Genomic DNA, 7521 nt, shown 5'->3' with positions numbered 1-7521 from the left:
TATCGGCATCAACTGGAATAAGTTATTGAATTATCGAAGGATATAAACCATGTTTGATCAAATCGATAACTATACCGCAATAAAATATTACTCCTAATTATTACCTCGTCCGTAATACCGAACGCTTCGCCCAATTTTGTGCGAGATCGAAACGCGTCCCACGCACGGCATCTTGAAGTTCAATCCCTTTCAACTGTCTAAAACGTTACGTGGATGATCCTGTAACGTGTGCGCCCCCAACTCGAACATTCTTAGCTTCATGCTACACTGCACATTACTAACAGGATCATCCAAACTGTTACAACACGCTCATAAATATGTTGCTTTGTTACCTTAAATAAAGTTATTATACGGATTTATTAGTAGTATTAATGCCCGGCAGATAATCTCGCATATAAGCAAACATATATAGAGGCCTATATTCGCAGCTGCGTCATCACCAACAACGAAGGCTCCATGATTGGTTGGTGGAATTTTGCCGTCTTCAGTAGTTTCGTTAGAGCTGCGAAAAGGTCAACCGCGCACCAGTCTAGCACCACCGTCAAACAGTTGCCACCCTAGAAATTTCCGCAGCGATCAGTTCTACATCTACCTACCGGGGTTTTTAAGCGACAACTTGCTAAAAATTTAAACACTTCATTTAAACACACTTTAACTAGGTCCTAACCTTGGCTACGTCCTGTCACCTGCGGCCTACTCCACCGTTGGCTTCAGCCGAATCCATGATTCGGTATGTATTTTTCCCATATCGTCATTTTTTGTCTCGGCCCGCTGTAGCACTAGGTTGATCTCTATCCATGTAGAAAGTCCATGAAAGCCCCATATTACAACACATAATAGCTGTCTCTTGCCAGGCCAGCTGGCCGAACAGCAGTGTAGATGAATGGCAAATCGCTTATGTTGTCTCGAATTGCAGTTTCCCTATCGCCTGCGTCCTTCTTCTCAGTTTGTTCACAGTGCCGGCCTTTCCAGCTGACCTTGCAATTACAAGTTACATTTCGTTCGTATGTTGTCCTTTTTCCGTAACGCAGATATGTAGTCGCACTGACGCCGCGCAGGATGCTACTGTGCTGTTGCCGAACCCCCAACCAGGCTAACCGTTCCCGAGTGGTTTGTTCCTCAAGATTTAGCTTATCATAAATCATCTCCTATCGGTAAACCTAACCCTATGGATATCTTCTCTTTATGTAGACACCTGCTCGAGCTCGTTAATAATAATAATTGATTAATGGTAAACAATAATGGATTGTTCGTGTTGGCTATCATGCGCTTATGCCAGATGCATAACAGACAATGATACATTCGTATATATACTCCGTTCTCCATCATATGCATTTATTCTCTATTTCTCTTTTAGAGGTGGGGTGTGGCTCTTCTGACCCGGAACGCGGGTGTTGTAACCCGACTATTCCGCTAGTATCTTAGGAAATTTGCATCGGACGACAATAAAGTAGAAGCTGAGGTCGATAAACAGCATCCGTACACAAATAGATAGACTTCGGAGATGATAATAATAACAATTAGAATGGTGGCAGTGATGCAACTGATACCTGACGACGGTCGGGCTTAAAATGAGGCCAACCAAGATATACGAAGAAGTGTCTCGTCGCTGGAACAAGGCTCTTATATAACTATTTTGGATTATACTTTGTTTACCACGGGTCTATTCGATGCATCTTGACAGAGAAAAAAAAATCAGCCAGCTCTTTCAATTCGCATTATAACAATGGACAGAGACTCCTATAAACATGACGTTGAGATTTTCTGATGGTCGTTATTTGTCGTCGAATCGTTATGTGTCTTCTGTTATTAGATGACTTCCGAACCCATTTACCCCTCATACTAATATACGTACTAAGCAATCATAAGTACTGCTAGGATTTTTTATATATTATTATTTGAGATTGTTGATTTATCAGCTTAATTAATCTAGCCTAATTACACGACTTGCTTAGATACGACCCAGTCCTTGATAAATGACCATTTACTTTTCAAGCCACCTCTAAGGAACTTATGTTAACAACATTAGTACGGTTTCGACGCCAAGTAGATTTCTAGCTATAGTATTAGTTATAATTCGGGTCTCTATATAAGAAGTAATGTTATTAATGCTGAAGGTAGTCGCGCTATCTGAAGGAGTTATTAGCTGATTATAATTGGCTAAGAATTTACATAACATTACGCCATCTTGTCCTATATTCCTCTTGTCGGATATTTTTTTTCTATAGCCTTCGAAATTAAATATATGGATCAACATGTCACGAAGTATCTCGAAAGCTGTTAACGAACTTTTTGGATAATAGGCTCTTGCCCGCAAAGCTTTCCAACTTAATGTTTCAGCTTTCTTTTGACGGAAATCATCAGCAACATTAAAAGTCAAATAAAAAGAAAAGAATTTCTAGCTTGGAATATAAAATTTAAAAAAATCCGATCCATTGCGTAAGAACAGGGATTCAATTGCGTTTATTGGACATTGTAACCCATCATCTTTAGGAGATACAGGGATGTCCCGTAACGGAGCGTTCTTGGTGGTGAGAGGCCGCTGCAGGTAGAACTCGCAAATCTTTTCTAAAAAATCTCATTTTAAAGGTCGATGTAGACGACTAGCCTTTTTTGGTCATTACTAATAATATGCTTATGGCTCTGGACTCCAGCATTGGTTAATCCAAGTTCTACTTGTTAGATTTGATAGCCACTATATATATATTGGGGTCGCAATTACAGTCTGCAATATACATTATGGATTAGTTTGGCTCGTATAAATTTTGTATCTTTTTATGACGTTTACCTTTAAGATCCTTTAAAACTGAAACAGCTGTATTTAATATGTGACGTACGATTTTGCCTGTATTTGCACATGCTCTTTACGTGTATGTACAGCTATAGAAGTTCGTTTTCGCTTGGAGGGAATAATGAATCCTACTTGAGAAATATCAAACGCGATGAGTTAGAAAAGGTCCAGAAGTACGAGGTGCCTTACGTAAGGTCATAATCGTTTTGTTTGCTAATTAGCGCTGGAGAATAAGTTGGTTGTAGACTATTGTGAACTGGCGCATTTCGTTCTAAAGTTTTTGTAAATTTCCAGCAAGACGATAACTCTATGAAAATGTTACTGATCAGGTGTAAGATAAATCGAAGCGAAAAGAGGACGTTTAATAATTAGCATCTGTTCCCATGTAGCATGTAGTTTTGGGTGTTTCAAGTGAATGTTGGCGAGTGATGTACTTATATATTAGATTTAAATACTGTTTATTATACTGCATCGAATAATTCGATGATTCGTGCATTATGAAGTTTCCGAGGGCCAGAATTTATACTTCACCTACAAGACATTCGACAATGTTACTGTTTTAGCCAGTTAAATACGCGTTCACAGCGCCACACATTTCGACACTTATGTCGTTATTATCATCACCGAAATACACGAGTATTTCGGTTGAGGTCTGATAGAGGTAATGACTTAATGTAATAAACTCGAGCAAATCGCTTGATTTTTCAGCTATCTCCAGTAAATTGTGCCACGGGGTCAAGCGCAAATCTTAGACAGGATGTCAGCATCGATGCTGGCGACACATACAAAAACCATAGCCATAGGGAAATCTGCACATGTCTCGCTTGTGTACTGAAACGTGACGAGATATGCTCAGATTCATGCCACGAAGACATTTGTGCTTCCACAATGCACGGTCCACTTGGCGTAACCGGGTTCCGTAGCAGGACGGCAGTGGATTTCGTTTACGGCAATTTCCGCGTAGTATCAAGCCGACAGAAGGTGGTTGAATTAGGCCTATTTCATCGATAAAACAAGTCAATCATTTGTAGAGAGAAATCTTGACATTTCTGCATCGTAATGGCGCAGATTATACCGCCATACTTCTAATGTGGAAAGGTAGGTAATTAAGCAAATCGAATGCGACCGATGCACATATGATCTATAAGGGAGAGGTACTTACCATTTGACTGGCCATTTAGACATTTGTCGATAGCCTGCGAGCATCAAGATGAGTTATTGATCGTTACGCGTTACGTGCGCTAGCTGACGACTGAACGGCCCCTCTCGTAGAACAAGCTGTCTCGTTCCTGACTAAGCACACTACGTTCATTGGTCGCCGAAACTAGATCTAGTCGAACTATTTGGCGGCGTTCGTTTACGACAAGAAGGACGACGCTGACGCCACATCGTACGGTACACCTTTAAAATAAATAGCATATATGTTCAGCCATTTTAATTCGTGTGCTACTTGACTAGGACATCATAATGGTTATCACCTTTTGCCTGTCAAGGCATACCAAGTGCCTGATAAGGTGGCAGCTTTGCCCTCTTCAGTGCACATGTATAGTTTGGAATCATCAAGTAGTGCATTGAATTCAGATGCTTGCCTCCTAGTAGGAGACGAACACTTATGACAGGAAGGCCTTTTATTAATATAAATCTGACAGTAGTTAATAATTCAAATCGATACAGCCAGAGACTATTACCACAACACATCTTAGGATACGCTTAACAGCAACGCCGGACGGAAAAACTCTAAACGCATTGCCATGATAGTTATGGATTCGCGCTGCTAATACTAGATAACATACTTCTATTGTATTTATACGTTAGACATCAGTTATTGTATCATGGACGCTTGCTAAGCAAATCCATCTGTCTATTCCAGTCATGGTGTTATTGGGTGGTGTTACCTGTCTGCAAATTTTAATCCCTGACGAAAAAAACACTTTGTTTCATATCATATATGAATAAAAGAGACTCATAGAAGCACGTCGCGAGATACGTACTTTGCCATGAAATTTGCTGTACTTATTTTCTGTATTAGCCACGTTACGTCACCGTCTTAGGGTTTTACGCACATGTACTGCGGAATGCATTGTGGCCAGACCGCCGACGGGAACAATTCGAGATGCGAGTATGTATGATGTATGTATACAGGTTGAGGCTGTAAAGGGAGCCAGTAAGGTCGGAACATAAACCTTTCGACAAGTCATATCCGTCGCAAGTGCCTTTTGCTTGCTTTGGGTCGAGGAACGTTTTGCAGACGACCCGGACGAATCTCCTACTTTGTCCGCACGTAACGGTTGATGAATTTATATGGGGCCGTCAAGCAACATCTGGTTACATTTCGATTTGTCTTCTTTTGCTTGGTTTTTCCCGTCGGCCAAAAACGGTGTCACGTTCGTTTAGCGAAAACTTCGTATTGATTTACACTGTTTCACCTCTTTCAAGATACCATCTACGCACTCACTTACTGATTCGCGTCGTTAAGTGCACTCGGCGTCTGGTGGAAGTTATGGTAAAACTGCTTGGAAACAGAAGGACGCATGCGTACCCTGAGCACCGGCCAGTGACTCCGCCTGATGCCTAAGGAAAAAGTGTAGCCTTCACCGAGTTTATCTTTTTTTAATAAGCAACTTTAAGATAAACTTCTCTCTTACCCAATATGCCAATAAACGACATGAAACATGGTTGCGACAGTTTATTCAATATAGCGTCTATCAAGAGTCTATATTATGGGTTGTCCTTCTATAATGATAACAATAGTTACTGTCATTATTATAGCAATAATGATAGGAATACGCTCCTCTGCTGATAAATGTGTAACCACAAGGCCAGATCGACTTCCACATGCTTTGCATAACTTAATCTAGGTGCCTTACGTGGCCAAGGCCACACTGCTCCGTACACCGACGTTGTCAATGCTTGTTAAGTGCTTGTTATAAAAAAGCAAGCTTTAGTCCCATCATTATTTCTAAATGAATATTATATATTCATTTTTGGAACGCCCTTTATTTATTTACTGTGGTTACATTCGTCCTCTTAATGGTGATAATAATGATAATGGCAAATGCATCCTTTATTACCAGCATGAACACAGCATTAATTTACGTTACCAAGCTTAAATTCTAAAATAACCTGGCTGAGTAAAAAACAAGTCTTTTCACTTACACTTCGGCGCACTAACCTATTCAGTGTTAAATCAGCTTCGTGAAACAATTACTGGCCTTTGCTTACCTATGTTGGCAAGCAATAAAATTCAACATTCAACGTACCTAAACATTATTTCAACAATGACAACAGATGCTTACTTAACAAAATCACATTTGCCATGCAGGGAATTGACAATTTGCAACGCAAGAGTCAGCCCGCTATCAGGGATGTATTCTGGTCGGCCTTGCGGACCACAATCACAGCGGCTCCGCTATATAAATATTTGATTCGTTTCGATGGACTGCTCTGCCCTGAAACAAAGGTTTTCGTAGTTATTCCTGTTTCCGTATCAACTGCGGTAATCGGCTCTCGGCAAAGGTCAACCGAAATGACGATTAAATGTCCTCAATGTAAATAGATGACGACTTCTGTATAACTAACTTCTCATATGCATGTCATAAAATTTGCATTCATAACAAAAAAACAGAGGATGTAGTCTACAAGTGTTATCACACGTATATACTTTACTATATATGCAAGCTATTTTCGCCAATTCCTTTTCCGTAGCTATCACAGCCACGAATTGGCATCTCTTTTTTCTACTAGGCAATTATTTAACATAAATATCCCTTTATGAAGCTGAAAAGCGAACTTCGAATAATTGTATCTTCGAGTTCCGAGCTCGTTACCTCGTCTCACGTTGGAAAATCTCGTTGGGCTTAATTGTGCAGAGACGTTAGAAGAACTCCTCAGTTTTCGTGCTAACACCTAAAGGTCGCTAAAGACTCAATCAGAGGCGGTCTCCTCATGTTCCACATCCTTGTATATTTTCGATGCCACACCAAAAGTAAAAGCTTGACTGAGATTCAGACTTCGTTCACTTCAATTTAACGTGGCTTCTCGTTCTTGTGTCTTTCGTCTCAGTCTTTCGCTTCACAGGTTTTGAGCCTTTGGACTGAAACTCAAACCTTTGACATGACTAGATTTACCTGTTTCCCAGCTTAATCTGCTTTAGCTTCCTTTAAAAATTCCATTCGTGCCGTCTTGTTCTCCCACATAACTTCCACGACCAGTCCATATCTACTGTGCCTAGAATGGAATACTACAATCATGTGTGAGCTGAACGATCATTGCGCATTATTCGTACACCTAACTTTTGGGTTGTTTAGCCGGTAATCTTACTCGGTGGCGCGTTTTTTACTATGACGTTTTACGGAAAGGTTCGCTATTTTCTTCCGTTGTACAACGTACGTTGTGTAACGGTGTAGGAAAATTAGCGACGTACCGGTTGTTGGCGACCTGAAGAAGTGTAAAATTTAACCGCTCTACTAATGATTTGTTTTACTTACGTTCATTTAACGTAAGTTTCAGCAAATGATTATGATACACGCTGAGGTAATTATACAATAGGACAACAGCTTCCGAATAGTTGGACGAGCAGCATGTAAATGGCGATGTAAATAAGAGTCTCTCGGAGAGTTGAAAGGATGCATTAGTAGTCGACTGTCAAATATGTCAAAGCTCCCTTTTGTAGTAGCGACTAGACTGAGTAAGGTTTACCGCTTTTTATTACACATGTAAAAATGAAAAAG

The 7521-nt window shown here is 40.3% G+C and overlaps 2 long non-coding RNA genes across 2 annotated transcripts; one reads left to right on the top strand and one right to left on the bottom strand.

Moving 5' to 3' along the window:
- Positions 1 to 475: 475 nt before the first annotated feature.
- On the top strand, positions 476 to 1482 carry LOC111254636 (uncharacterized). Its single transcript, XR_002675116.2, has 3 exons — positions 476 to 730; positions 1032 to 1154; positions 1358 to 1482. It is a non-coding gene; the product is annotated as an uncharacterized LOC111254636 (long non-coding RNA).
- A 929-nt stretch (positions 1483 to 2411) lies between these two features.
- On the bottom strand, positions 2412 to 6187 carry LOC111254446 (uncharacterized). Its single transcript, XR_002675027.2, has 3 exons — positions 6088 to 6187; positions 3954 to 4192; positions 2412 to 3787 (listed from the first exon to the last, which is right to left on the bottom strand). It is a non-coding gene; the product is annotated as an uncharacterized LOC111254446 (long non-coding RNA).
- Between the last annotated feature and the right edge of the window lie 1334 nt (positions 6188 to 7521).

The sequence above is a fragment of the Varroa destructor genome, unplaced genomic scaffold (assembly GCF_002443255.2).
Source record: "Varroa destructor unplaced genomic scaffold, Vdes_3.0 BEIS01000007.1, whole genome shotgun sequence".
NCBI lineage: Eukaryota > Metazoa > Arthropoda > Arachnida > Mesostigmata > Varroidae > Varroa > Varroa destructor.
The sequence above is the reverse complement of the archived record's forward strand: the minus strand, read 5'-3'. Positions and strand labels throughout refer to the sequence as shown.